Raw genomic sequence first — 15,763 nt, 5'->3', positions numbered from 1 at the left:
TGTAATTTAACGATCGTCCGCCGATTTTCAGAACAATCGGTATGGTTATTTAAAAGTAATATTGAATTTTCAAATACTTTTTTTGTTTACGAACAATGGTGTTTTACAGTTACACATAATAATTCAAATTACACCCGGGATCTTTTGCACAATGTTTTAAAAAATTTTGTAACACATTATAAATACGTTTGGTGTATTTGGGATGCGTATTTGTTATAAAATCGTATTATAAAAACGAAATATTATTATTCCCCTACGGTGCTGTCATCTACGTTGACGGACGCGAACCGAACGAATCGCGCGATCTATCCGCTTCCGCGGAAACCAGGCACTCGTTAATACATATTTTCCTTTGTTTATCGCGAGGGGCGTTATTATTAATGAATTATAAATATAATTTCGTGCCCGGGGCCACAACTGCATACCATTTTGAGCAATGGAAGACATAAAAACGTAAAAATTCTTGACGAATTTTAATCTCGGCCCCAGCGCACCACGAGCGTCTGGGTTGGAGATTAAAGCCGAAATTCTTTCTTAAACTTACTAATATTTATTTTATTAACTGCAAGGGCATTTTTATTAAATTCTACGTTTAATTTCACGACGAACAAACTTCGTCGTTAAATGTGTAATTCCGCAAAAGCGTAAAACATTCTCGACTATCTTGAAGTTAAATAGCAAACATGTATAAAAGTTATAGTTAAAATAATCTCTTCGTTAAAGTAATAAACATATTTGGATTAATGAGTGCAGATAAAAGTAAATTTTTTAATTAAATTGTATATTTCATTTCACTCCTTCTGTGTATCCATACAAAATAGTGATAATTCAATAAAAATGTTTCAATTTTATTCATAAAAGTATGTAATAATTTCATCAATGTTTTGTTATGACGTTGTCACGTTAACCTATGGTCCGTAAACCGACTTTACAGACAACCAATTTTTTCTATGACTATTGAAATTTTTCTCGAATTTATAGCTAAATAATTACGAATTTTCAAGATGGCGTCCAAATTTGAAGATGGCAGACGCCAAGGTAATAATAAATTATGACAGCACTCTAGCCAGTAAACAATATACTAATATGGCGTCAGTACACTATAGTAGACGAAAACAAAATGGCGGCCTCCAGCAGGCGAAAAAAAGATGGCTGCCAATACGTCATACTGATTGGCGTAATTTCTGTCTTAGCATTAGTGGTGGTAGGTCAGTGTGTCGATGGCTTCCGTGGAGGAAGGATCTGTCGTCATTTTTTTGCTCTCATTAGGTTCGAATAGAGGACTACATGATGTAAATGTGTGTTTTGAATAATATTATTTTAAAATTTATTTAATTATTTTATTTTATAAATGTTAACATTTTTTCCAAACTTTTCTGATAAATACTACAGATTTACAAGATGGCGGCCATAACAAAAATAACAGCATTAAGTCATAATTCAGGATGGCGGGTGTGACGTAAGAAATTATTTTCAATTATTTACTTTTTAATATGAATTCTTTTAATGTATGTATTTTTAATAGATTACATGTTTACTCTCGCCGGGAATCAAAATAAGGACTTAAATCGATTAAATAGCTAAACATTTGAAGTAAATTTTTTTTAAAATACTTGTTAGAAAATTTTAAATACATAAATAAATAATCATAATAAGCGTATAAGCGATATTAATTTTTTTCGGAGCTCTCATTTGAGTACACAGCTTTGTACAAAAATAACGTTTTTAAAAACACAAAGCATTCTTGCAACAGATTTTGCGTTCGATTAAAATACTACTCTCCCAATTACTTTAAGAACCCTTATTAGAAACTTTTTTATGATTCCAAACTTTGATTTTTATAATTATCTACTTTTATTAAGGATAATACTATAAAGTATTTTCAACCAAAAGTCTATAAACAAAATTTTAGAATCGTAAATTTTGTAACCAAAGGTGTTAAACTTTTATTGGGATCTGTCATGTTGACAATAGTTAAATTGCTAAACGACTGGCTTAAACTTTGTTTTCAAGGCCTGCTATAAGATCAAACTGCACGTAGTTTTTATAATTTCATTACTGGTAAATGCCTAACACTGTTCATTGCAGACTTTTAGCCTAGTTTCGTAGAGATGAAATGTTTTAATATGCAATAGTTTAACGACGCACTTATTATTTGTAAAATGCTTCAAATAAATGTTCAGCAGACACAAAATATCTTAGAAAATTTCTAAGTTAAATTGTTGTTATTCGCGGTGTTCCAAATTTTATTGAATCTGTTGTAAATGTTCTAAAGTATTAATCAAAATTCTATAAAACATTAGTAATGTACCTACAGAGAGTATGAACATATGTTTTTATATCGGTAATAAATTATCAAACTGATTCAACCACATTCATAGAGTTTAAAAGTAAAATAAATCTCTATTCCTAGGAGGGCAGAATATTAATGTAATCACTCGTAAAAGTGATTTGGTGGAAAGTATAACCTTCCCCCATTGTTTGCGTGCTTCTATTGACTGAGAACCCTGAACTAGTATACGCCAAATCTCAGATAATATTTGGTTTCAAGATTATGTTTTTTTCCCCCGTTATTTTTTTTCAGTGTAGATTATTTTTCATAGCTCCAAGATTTGCCCAGCCAGATAATGATATCTTTGAAGTTTATTATTGTTAGGCTTTCGACAACAGTAGGTCCTCGAGGCAAATGTTGGAAGTGTCTCCTCTTGGTAATGGCTCTTCAGATCGGTTAGGATAATTCGGATTCGCGGTAATCGATACGACTGTATTCATTTACCTTCGAGCAGTCGTGTGCCGGTCTTTGGGGGGGAAGCCTTCATTTCACAGACGAGAGAGCCACACCCGAAGTTCCCCGAAGTTCATGCTCGCTTTTTTTCCCTGTCTATCTCATTGTATAAACCGGTGTGGCATTAAATTTTGCGGTCGATTAGGATAGGTTAGCTACATTAAATACTTTAAAACATCGTGGATGGTTGGTTATATAAGGTAAGTATAGCTTCATTAAAAATACTGTAAAATCATTTTATGGTTGCTTAGCAAAAAATTTTTTAATATGTAGCTATCCATGGCTAGGAAACCGTTTACATGATTTCACAGTATCTTTAATGTAGCTATCCTAACCAAACCAACCGTCCACAATGTTTTAAAGTATTTATAATGTAGCTAACCTAACATTTTACAATGAACAAAAAAAGAACCGAAGATGCACGATTGGGCGTTTGGCTATCTCGTCTGTGAAAAAATGGCTTCCCGGTCTTTGGTGTTCCTTCGTCCTGACATGAAGCGAGGCAACGCATCCCACAGGATCTAGGTTTAACCCAGATCCGCCCAGTCTGGCTTCGGTTTTCCACGGATTGTGCTCGGATTGAGTTCGCTGTCAACGTGGCGTGAAGCCAACCTAAAAAAAAAAGAGTCTTTAAGTATGTACTAGCCAGATATGTATAACATTTAACCTCGGTAACGAGCAAATTAATGTGTTCTCATGTTGCAAGTACACTTATAAAACGAAAATCGGACACTAAAAATTAATTCGGAATCCTTTAAAATAATGCCGAACGTGAGGAATATTCGCAAATTGTGAATTAAACTACATTTCTTGACGCTATACACAATATGTTTTTGCACTCGCCGCTAGAATTCGCTGCCGGAGCAGTTACGTCGACTATTGAATCATTCCATTTGCAGAACGAAATTTTAAACTATATAATGAAACGGCTTCGATAAACACGTAAATAACATAAAAAAATTACCAAACTTCGGCTTTGGACCTGATTTTCGACAAAGAATATTATTATAATACTGCCCATCTTGTTGAAATTCGTTAAACCGTTAATGTTATAACGTTTCCCTTTGACTTTGTGAACTTTGGTTTGCACTATTTGCCACAGATGGCAGCACCGTGGTTACACATTTCCGTTCCATTCTACTTCGGTTCCACTCGCGGAGTTACTTGTACCGAGCGGACACGACTGGAAATTCAAGTGACTGTAGGAACGACGGGTGTTTGTAATGTTCCTTCTTTTCTTTGGACACCAAACAAACGCAAAAGGCAAGCTGGAGATAACATTATACACGTGCTGGGTGGTGTGCGGGCATGTGCTTGCATTCTTAAAGAAACATAGTTTTTCAGTGGTTTTCCTCAGTTTCGCAACTTCACTCCCAGCAAATTATAAAACGGTTTATTACCATAGGCCAAACAAACGCATCCCTATTTACTTTCCTTTAATTATGACGAGTGTCTCCATCTACAATGATCTCGTTGTCGAGAAGCTAAAATATTTTAAATAAAGATAGCCTGACAAAATTATGTTTAGCTATGATTGAAATTCAGCCCCTATCACATATCCTTTTGATTAAAATTACTTTCATTCTTACGATATGTGATACTGCATAATATGAACTATCTCTTAAACTGTATAGGATGCATGCATTACAAAATATGGGATATTTCCGGGAAATCATAACACAAAATTAAAAACATTTGAAATAACTTGAAAGTTGAAAATTTTGTTCGATAAACATGAAAAGTTATAATGAATGTCAAACTAAGAAAACAAATTACGTACTACATCATGAGTGTTAAAAAGGATTTTTCATACGTGCTAAATGATATCAATACGTTCATTTTTGTTCTTTTAATTTTTTTATCGAAGGTTCCCAAGAAATAAAATAAAATGGCTTAGTTTTATTCCAAAAACTCAAATCTTTAATTGACATTTCTGAACTCATACTACTAAATTAAAATATTTAAATTGAACACTTTTTATCCCTGTCGAAATTAAACTTTCGGATCAGAATTTAAATTTGTTGACTAGAAAAATTACGACCGTTAAACGTGTCGTTTCTTCCATTTGCTTGAAAAATACTGTTGAATTAGAGGAAAGACTCGCGCGATCTCCAACTCTAGCTTGAGTCAGCTCATAATGGCCGCTTTTCAGTGCAGTGTGTATGCACCTTTACTTAAACAATTACCCTCCGCAAATCTTCAGTCCATTAAATGCTCGCGAAAGGAATGTTTATCATCGAAAACTATGTTTGCCTATCTTCTTCAATTTATTACATTTGTGTTAACCTCAGGTTAAGCGAGAGTAAAATATTAAATTCTAATTTTAAATTTTCCATTAATTATTCAATTCCCTAGCTTCGATCGACATAGTAATATGCTATTTTCACATTTGAGAAACCATATTTTTTTGTAGGTCCAAATTGAGACACAATGTGAATTCTCCTCGATGTAACATCCAGCGTTGTCGGTACTGGCGGATCGCAAACCCTCGAAGCCATCCCAGAGACGTCGATAACGAATAACGCCATACTTGACGAGCTCCACTCAGCTCAAGGTAAGGACGAGGTCGAGGAAACGGAAATCGATGGCCTCGGTCGCAGGAATGCGGCCAGAAGAGAGCGAAAATATTCTTCCCTACACGTTTCCTTCTTTCTTATTCGCTTTTCTCCCGTATTCTACAAATATCTAAAGCTTCGATGGTTGTCGACAAAATTCCACCAGCACGTGAGATCAGAATTTACACGAAAAACTCGTAAGCAACCAGCAAAATCTGTGCCAAAGGCTTTGTATAGACAAAAACAGTACGTTGAAAACAAATAACTTTTTTCTTCCGGTTAGCCAGTATCTAATTCCAAGTGTGAGTTAGACACACTATTGAGAGTACCTATGTAGAAAACTAAAGATGCATTAAGTATCAATTGACCAAAACAATTGTTTGATGTTTAAATAAACTCCATTTAAGGGCGCCGTCTGGTCGGGTGTATGAGTGTCCGTGAGGCGGAATGATAAGCGCGACACTCACTGGTATTTATAGTGCGGTATAGCCTCTAAGGGCAAGGCTCTGAACTGGCGCGTAGTCTTCTGGTAGTCATAGGAAAACTGTGAAATTTGAGCGGTGACCGTACGATTATATGGTGGAGAAATGAATATGTAAGTCCCTTAAGTGTTTTCAAGAATCTGTTCCTGTTGTTTTACGCCTAAAAATGACTCCGAAAACACGCCTTTTAGTCATTTTCACTCCTATGAAAACACAGTTTAAAACTTAATCCAAAATCAAAAGTACTTTTCTTCCCTCAGAAAAATCTTAAATGATTCTCGTAAACAGACCCCACTCGGATATCAGGAGTAGTTTTGAAATCGCGTTGGTTATCTTGAAGCTCTGCGCACCGTATGTGGCAAATTTGGCAATAGTAGTAGCCAATGCCCAAAATAAATGAAGATATGGCTGCCGGCAGTGGTAGGCAACAACAGTGCCCTCTTGGAACACAATCAGAGGAACATAGGGAGAGGGTCGCTGGAGTTGATTGTAGGCATCGAGCGACTGATACGCCCCGAGAACGGCCGAAGGATGCCGAAAGACAAGCCACGAAGGGGGACTAGGTTAGGTTAGACTAGGTTAGGTTAGGCTAGGTTAGGTTAGGGTAGGCTAGGATAGGCTAGGTTAAGTTAGGTTAGGTTATATTACGCTAGGTTAGGTTAGATTAGGTTAGGTAAGGTTAGGTTTGATTGTGGTATTTTGGCGTTAAGGTACATTTGTGCTGGGGATCTTTAAGGTTCCACATTGTTATTATAAATGAACAGAAACAAGGTGTGATTCCGTCTGAATATAATTACGTAAAATTTATTAAAGTACAATTTATAACAGATATTAAAAAATATAAACATACAATATAAATTACGTACTTAAACAGATCTCAGGTATATTCAGGAAAAAAAATATGGGCTAGCCCTAATTGAAATTATAAAAATGTTTCATTAAAAAAATACATAAACCAATAAAAAAAACAAAATATGTTTAAACCATCCCAGTATTCTGAAAGTCCAGAAATTATGTTTATATGATGAACTGCGTCTGACGGCGTAATTTAGGAGAGTTCAAAAAAAAGTTGAAAAATACAGTAGTGCCGGAGGTCGGGGTTTCGTTTCCCGGAGATCACGCGGGAACATGATGCCAGGGCGCCTGTGTGGTGTTGAGGAAGGTAGATGAAAGTGCCAATTCGGCGTCCGGCTCTTGGACCCTGCCAGACAGGGAAGTTGGCTTCTATTTACAGATGCGTCGCCAGCCAGGAACTGGATCCCGCGAATACGCGGTTGGCGCGGTCGTTTCTACTATTTCAAAAGAAATAATTTAACAGAAAACTAACTATCACACTTTGTACTATGCAGACGGACTAAACTACATAAAGAAGATTATAGGGATAGCATCCCTTATTTAGGCGACTACATAGTCGGTTGCGGCCGGATGGAAGTCTTGCAGTGTCTCGTCGACTCGCCGATAATCAAACGGTCCGTCTGCAGTCGCGACGCGAAGTAACTTGCGAAGAACCGCGTCTCGTAATTAAAAGTAACTGTTCTATCAAAAGTGGAGGGGGGGGGGGGGGACTAGGAGTCCGGACCGAAAGGTTCCGAAGTTCCCCGAGTGGGAATCATAAAAAAACTCTGACTGATGTCTCGAAGTTGGTAGCATTGGCCGACCTTAGCGCTACCTGTTGAGGGGTGTCTGAAATAAAAAAGAATCGACTCGCCCAAGGCGTCTGCTTTAACAAGGGAATAAAGGGGCAGTCAGGTGCTACACTCTGGCGGCCAAGATAATAAGTTACTGTTTCTGCCGCTAGATGTCGTGGGGTGGTCCATCTTGGCACACACATTTTTTATGCCAGCCGCCCTTGGAGGCGGTCGCTGTCTGCTGGGGTTTATGACCGGTCATTGGTGTTAGGCGAATTCTTAGAACCAAGAGGGAAGGTGGGTGCACAAAAAGTGCAACGACGCTGAGAACGAGCGTCCATGACATGCTTTTCGAGGAGAGAACCCAAGACGTTTGCGTGACGGTAAAGGCTACGGTCAGCTCGTCTCTGAGAAATGGTAAAAACTCGTCCAGAGCTGCTGTATGCAGTTTTAGTCATGAAGTGAAGTAACGTTACAGGCCTGGGACGTGCCTGTAAGCGAGGGAAATGTTAAACGCTCTGCCAACAAAGTCTTAGATCTGCAAAATATCCTATAGGTCTCTGGGAAAGGTGCTTCAAACTACTGGCACAAAGTTTAACTAAGGGGGGCACACCAGCCTAACAAAGAGTAAATAATCCTTTAGAAACCTAATTATAAAGAAAAATAAAATTTCCAAAAATAAATTTTAATTACATATAATTAGAGAAAAAAACGTGTCGGAATACCAAATTTCTGGCACACATTTAGGAAAAACACACACAAATTCATTCAGTTGTTATTTTGGCGTTGTGGTACACAGCAGTTTTCTAGCTGTCGGCGTTGCGGTCAATTTGGCATTCGCCGTTATGGTATTCGGCGTTATTGTACGTTCGGCGTTGTGGTATTTCGGCGTTGTGGCAACGACCCGCCACGAAGTGGAAGGCGCACGAGAGGTGGACAGCGCCAGAAGCAGCAGAACAAGGAACCTAGAAGGAAAGAGTGAAGTGCGCGCGGGACTGCGGGCTGCTTGTTCCGAATGCGAGCCGGGTAAACGCAGGAAACGCTCGGATGAAAAGGAAAAGGGGGCGTCGCCGGCGGATTGCAGCTCGCGCCCAAGTGTGACTCCGCACGAAGCGACCCCCGCACGCCTGCTCCCTGAAGCGCGCGCGGTCTCCGCAGCGGGACGCCGATGCCTATCTCGCCGCAGAGGCGTCGTGCCAGAAATCAAGCGTCATAAAAATATAAATTGCGCCGCGCCGCGGTGCGAAGGTCCGTGGTGGTTGGTGGAGAGGGGGTAGTTTCCGGAGAAATCCCTGCCGGCCGCGGCTGAGACCGGCTTTTAGCGCGCCCGGGCGGTCGTTACGTGGCTGGCAGAACACACGCCGAGAAGCAGTAAAAGGGTCTTTTCCTACCTCGACTCTCGTCGAAAAAGGTTGGGGGGAGGGGGTGCTCGCATGTCGAAAATGGGTGGGGAAGCGGCAATTAATCGCCCCCCCCCCCTCTTTACCCTCCCTCACCACGTGAGATACGGATCGCTCGCGTCGAGAGCCGTTTCGTGACGCGAATAAAAAAAAAAAAAAAATTGTTCCTGGAGGACGGGTCGGGCACGGAAGTTGGAGCCTGGTCGACGGCAGCGCGCGCGGCGGCCGCTCTGCCAACCTCTGGCGCTGCGACACGGAGGAGGTGCTCTGAGATAGCAGCGCTCTCTCTCTTCCTAACACACGCCGACTACCGTTACTGTTCTTGTGTCCGCGCGCTGTTTCCATGCGTTACAACCATTTAAAATTGTATTTCTTGGACTAAGAATTCTCGCACAGTGTATATCATCGAAATATGCATCAGGTGATATATGTTTTGCATAAATAAAGCCATATTAAGAGGCCGAAAATTAAAAAAAAATAACGTAACTTTTTCATTAGGAATTTTTTTTAAGTACCATACCAAAAAGTAAAACGAAAAAAAAACAAAAAAAACTCTAGGTGTATTCTAATCATGTTTTTCAGTTAGTATATTCATGTCTTAGGACGCCACCGAATAAATCCGAAGACAAAAATGTTCACGTTTCAGTTATATATATACATACACACACACACACACACACACACACACCAACACACACACACACACACACACACACATATATATATATATATATATATATATATATATATATATATATATATAGGGGAGACCGGGGCTAGTTGCAACAGGGGCAAGTTGCAACAATGGCTCTAAATCATTAACCGATGGTACTAGTGTCGCACCACTACGGGAAGGAAAGGAACCACACGTAATCTTCACGGTATTAGTTCCACAAGTCGTAAACAGAACGCGCTTGGCTTCAGTTGTGCAAAACATTCCTACTGTAGTCGCGAGTAAACTCACGCACGGATTACTTAGCTACTGTTGTGTTGAATGTGTTTGTTGGAATTGAAGATATTTTTATTTCTGTGGACAGTTTATAGTGTTGTATTTCTCTGTAAATAATGACAACTGTTTTATAACAACGCCTCTAAGTGAATGACGGTAAGTAAATTCCAGTTGTGTATCGGGGCTAGTTGCAACACATGTTGCAACTTACCCCAGATATCAAGGATACATCGTTTAAATGTAAAATAATAATTCATTTGTATTTAACTCGATTTCAACTTTATACCGAGATGTTCTCATTACATTAGCCCACGTATGTTAACTAACGTATTTAGTTTTTGTAAACTTTTAGGGTTTCAGTCAACTATTTTGTAGTAGGCTACATAGAATTAATTTTTATTAATGTTAAGATTTACGAATATTTGAAACGAAAGCTAATAATTGAGAAATAGAATGCCACAAATACTGTTTATAATAAGTTATGTATATTTATAAATGCATTTTGTGAAAAATATTAATAACTATTTTTAGTTATTATAGCTATTATTTTCTCATTGCAGTTAGTCTGAGAACGTATAAGAAAAAGACCAATCGAGGGGAAACAACGCAGGATGTTATGGAGAGGGCAGGTAATCTGGTTTTAGCCAATCCAAACTCCAAAGACTGTTCCGTACGACAGATAGCAAAGATGTACAACATTCACTACTCTACACTGTCAAGATACATACAAAAACTTAAAAAGAAAAACACGGATATAACAACAGAACAACCTCAATTCAATTTTGTCACAGCGGGTTATCTACAGCCGCGGTGTGTTTTCAGTGTCAAACAAGAGTATCAATTTGTCGAGTATCTCAAACGTAGTTCGGAAATTATGTTTGGGCTAACACCAGCAGAAGTGCGCAAGCTTGCATATGAGTGTGCACTAAAGTTGGGGTTACAGATACCGGACTCTTGGAAAGTTAATGACTGCGCCGGTCCAGATTGGTTTTCCGGTTTTATGAAGCGCAATAATGAACTATCTGTCAGGCAGCCTGAAGCCACGAGCCTTGGGAGATGTACTTCGTTCAATGTGCATAACGTTTCCGAATTTTTCAATAAACTATCATCCGTTCTCTCACGTCATAATATTTCAGCCTCTAGAATCTACAATGTGAATGAGACTGGAGTGGCAACTGTTTTGAAACCTGGCAAAATAATTGCTAAAAAGGGAGTAAAACAAGTAGGATCAGTAACTGCAGCAGAACGTGGAGAAATGATTACTGTAGCTACAGCTGTGTGTGCAATAGGAACATCTTTGCCACCCATGTTTATTTTCCCTCGGAAGAACTTCAAAGATCATTTTATACGTGATGGACCGATAGGTTGCATAGGTACTGGCACAAAATCTGGTTGGCAAACAGAGGAAACATTCATAACATTTATGGAACATTTTGTCTCTCTTACGTTACCGTCTCCTGAAAATCCAGTGCTTTTGCTTCTGGACAACCACTGTTCACACATCAGCTGCCAAGTCATAGATTTGTGCAAAAAAAAAGGCGTAGTTCTTCTCTCGTTTCCTCCACACTGTTCCCATCGCTTGCAGCCTTTGGACGTTTCAGATTTTGGACCTTTTAAAAGGCGGTGTGAAACTGGAATTAATTCCTGGCACAAAACAAATCCCGGCAAAACTCTAACCATATTCAACTTGCCAGCAATTGTGAAAGATGCCTTCTTGCACTCTATGACACCAGCAAACATTACATCAGGTTTTCAGAAAACTGGTATTATGCCTTTCAACCCTAACATATTTTCAGAAGAAGACTTTGCCTCTGCTTTCGTTACTGACCGACCAGATCCTCACAGTTGTCATACAAGCACGCAGGGAAGCGTTTCTTTTGAACCTGATGTGAATTCTGGACCAAGCATTATTGAAACAGGTGCTGAACCAAACATTCTTGCAATACCGGGTCCAAGTGTTTCCATTCAAGAGATTGTGCGTCCTTTCCCAAAAGCTCCACCTAGAAGTGAAACCTCTTGCAGAGGGAGGAAGAAAAGGAAGTCTGCAGTTCTCACTGACACTCCTGAAAAGAGAGCGATTGAAGAAGAAAAACGTAACAGTGAAGAAAAGAAAAGGAAAAAGGCTGAAGCTGAAGAAAGTAAACTGCAAGTAATCAATAAAAAGAAAATTCAGAAATCTTCACAGAATGACAAGAAAGAAAAAAAGACAGCAAATTGTGAAAAAGTTACAAAACGAAAATTAAACTTTAAAGAAGTTAGTTGTAAAGAAGAAAAGGACGAGATGTGTTTAGTGTGCATGACAAAATACAATAGGAATGAAGAATGGGTTCAATGCACGTCTTGCCAAAAATGGGCGCATTGGTCTTGTGCAAGAAAAGACCCTATGTATGTGTGTGACGACTGTGAAACAGATGATTCTGATACATGGGAGTAAGTGTTGCAAGTTACCCCAGCTGGTGTTGCAACTTGCCCCAGATCTGGGGCAAGTTGCAACACTTACATCACCATGAAAACATAGCTCTAGATTTTAAGACTTAAATGATTTCTATGTTCTGGTAATGTTATGTTACACCTAAAAGTTTATAAGAAAACATTTTCATTATTATATTTAGATTTTTATCGAAACATAAATACTACAAAGCAAAATGTGAAAAGTGTTGCAACTAGCCCCGGCCTCCCCTATATATATAAATACTATAAGGATCATTTTTAGAAACCGTCACATCAACATGTTTATCAACGGCAAAGTTTTTTTTTGTTATTAAAGATAACTTGGGGTAGAAAGCGTAAAAGATGTTCACAATGAATGGAATTACCTTTTAAAGCAATATCATCTCAATTTCTTCTAGAGATTATGTATATATAGCTGCGAAGATGCGTCAGATCGCGTTGCATTAGAGGCTCGATCCACTCTTAGTTTTAGTTAGGTTAGGAATGAAAATCTCCCAAACTGCCGTCGTTAGAAGAAACACGACCGTGTGTGTAAGCTATGAAAGGTGGAACACCGAAAAGAAATACATCATTGTTAGGCTACGAGGGAGGGAGCGAAAGATTGTGTTGAAAGAATTTCAGTATTATATATATATATATATATATATATAAAAAGTGTTAACAGTCGTGCTTTGTGGTGGAGTCAATGACCGACAAACTTCTGTATTCATGGCGGCCATTTTGGACTCAAATTTCCCCAACATTCCTCAAAAATGATAAATTCCTCAAAATTGTCAAAAATCCCCCTATTTCGAGGGAAAAATTATCGTTTTGAGGGAAAAATTCACGTTTTATACATAAAAAGAAAATTAAAAATTGGAAATTTGGAACACCTCAAAAGAATTTTGCCTTTCAAAGATCCCAAATTTTTGAAAACACCTTAAATTCCCCATCGACAAGCCTCCCTATGCCGTCGAGACCATGATTTTGACCTTGACCGTAAACTTGAAATTCTTGAATTTTTGACCTAAAATTCAGAAGAAATTCCAAAAATATATAAAACAATTATTTACTCTAAACGTTGCACTTTTCGTTACGCCCACCAACTTAGATTCTAGAACGTTACACTTTTCGTTACGTACGCCATCTTAGATTCTATAACGCTGCACTATTCGTTATGCACGTGCCATCTTGGATGTGTATTACGTCATCGTTGAACTTTTCGTTACGGCCGATATCTTATATTCTAGATATGTTGAACTTTTCGTTAGGCCCGCCACCTTAAAAATCTGTAATTTTTAAACAATAAAATCAGGAAAAATTGTAAAATTATTAAAAATATTTACATAATAAAATTTTAATAAAAAGAACTTTACGCCATTTTTAAATCTGTCCACAATATTGCAAATTTAATCAAAAATACCAGAATAATGACAAGTTCTAAAAATAAACAACACCACAAATTTTACATACACACACACAAACACACACATATATATATACATTACAGAAATCCTCCACGAACAAAAAAGCAAGTAAATAACAAGCGTGTATCGTTCTCTACAATATTCTTAAAAGGCGAAACAAGACATCATCTGCATGCCTTGACATGTGTTTTCAGGACATCTCCACATGGCAGTCGATTAACCAGCCACGTCCAATCGGTGTCCAGGTACACACAGTCGGTTGGTCAGGCTAACATATCCAGTTGTTTGTTTAGGAACGCCAAGTATGTTGCCAAGACATGCACGTTCAGTTGGTTGGTAAGCTAACACCTCAGGTCGGTGGCAAGGTACGCCCAGTCTGTGGTTAGGCACATCTGTTCAGTGGCCAGGCACTGGTTGGCCAGGCTAACACGTCAAGATGATGCAAGGTACATCCAGTCGGTAGCCAGGCGTCGTCGAAGCTCAGGCAGTGAATCTGTTCCAACTAGCACTGAGCCAAAGCCCAGGCGCAGACGTGGTCACAGACGTCATCGACCATGTCTCACCGGAGGTGTCGGCGCAGAAGATGACCCGCTGGAAACCTGTGTTGGTGAGGAACGCATGTCCAGTAGGTGGCCAGCCACATCCAGTTGGTATCCAGACGCATGCAGTAGGTGGTCAAACACATCCAGTCAGTGGCCAAAATGTACTTTTCGACGATACTCGGCAAACATTTTAAACAGTTCACGTACAAAATCATGCGCACAGGGCAAGTATCTTCAAACCAAGAGGTGCTATTCACCGATACGTGAACAACATTTTAAACAGGTCATGTTCAATGTCAGGCGTATAAACCAGACTTCTCTGAAACACGAGGCCAACCATGTCCCGAGTGCAGACCTATCGATGCACATTTGTCATAGAAAAGGAAGCACACTGACGTCGCCGGGGCCGATCCCGTTTGTGGTGGTTGAAGTCCCGGCTGCTCAGATGGGCGGTGGAGGGGGTTCGAGCCTCGTGGCCTGGGGGATGAAGCCTAGCGCAGGTGTGTCGCTGTTTCGGAGAGCACCGCAGCTTCTCGATGACGAACCTGAGGAGTTCCTCGCCGTGGTGGCGACCCGCGTCGGCCGAGGCGTCCGTGCGCGAGCACGCGCCTCCTGCTGCCTCCAGCCACACTCCCTGCTGCTCCCGCGGCAGCTGCGCGACTTGCGAGCTGTCGTCTACTGCCGCGAGATCATCTCTCCCCCATCACTCCCCTCTTCCTGGTGCGTCTTTGGCTCGCGTTCCCACACCTCTTTCCCCCCTTCATCAACACTTTTCCACACACGTGCACATCGGGGCAAAGAGGTGGCAATGTGCAACAACGGTCTGAGCGACTGGGAGGAGCACTTGGGGCAAGTCAACACAATAAAAAAAAAACACACATTCGTCCAAAAGGAAGCAAATTAAAAAAAGTGAAGCACATACAAAAAATGAGATCACATTTGGAAGCACATTCGTGAAAAGGAACCACATTTGGATGCACAATCAAAGAAAATGAAGCACAATCAGCTCAGAGGAATCACATTTGGAAGCACAATCAAAGAAAAGGAAGCACAATTGCAAGCACAATCGACGAAAATGTAGCACACTTAACGAAAAGGAAGCACAATCAAAGAAAAGAACACACATTTGTACGTAAATTCAACTTAGTAGGATACGATCTCATCAGTAAGATACGATACATTAAACGGAAAGGATGTACATTTTCACAAAAATTCAACTCAGAAGTAGGCGATCGTCAATTTACAGTAGGCTACAAATTATTCAACTGTCTTTGACTCCAAATTTTTTTTGGCTCCCAAATTCTTTAACTCCAACAGTCTTTAGTTCATTCAGTCTTTGGCTCCAAATTCATTGGCTCCAGCTGTCTTAGGCCTAACTGCTCCAACAACATTTGACTACAAGGCGACTTCTTGGCTACTAAGCTACAAGACTATAAGACTACGAGGCTACTATACTACGAGGCTCCAGGACTACAAGACTACAAGGCAACAGGGCTATGAGGCTACGAGTCTACGAGGCTCCAACTAGCTACAAGACTTCGAGGCTACGAAGCTACGAGACTATG

The sequence above is a fragment of the Bacillus rossius genome, chromosome 6, assembly GCF_032445375.1.
Source record: "Bacillus rossius redtenbacheri isolate Brsri chromosome 6, Brsri_v3, whole genome shotgun sequence".
NCBI lineage: Eukaryota > Metazoa > Arthropoda > Insecta > Phasmatodea > Bacillidae > Bacillus > Bacillus rossius.
This window is presented reverse-complemented; position numbering follows the sequence as displayed.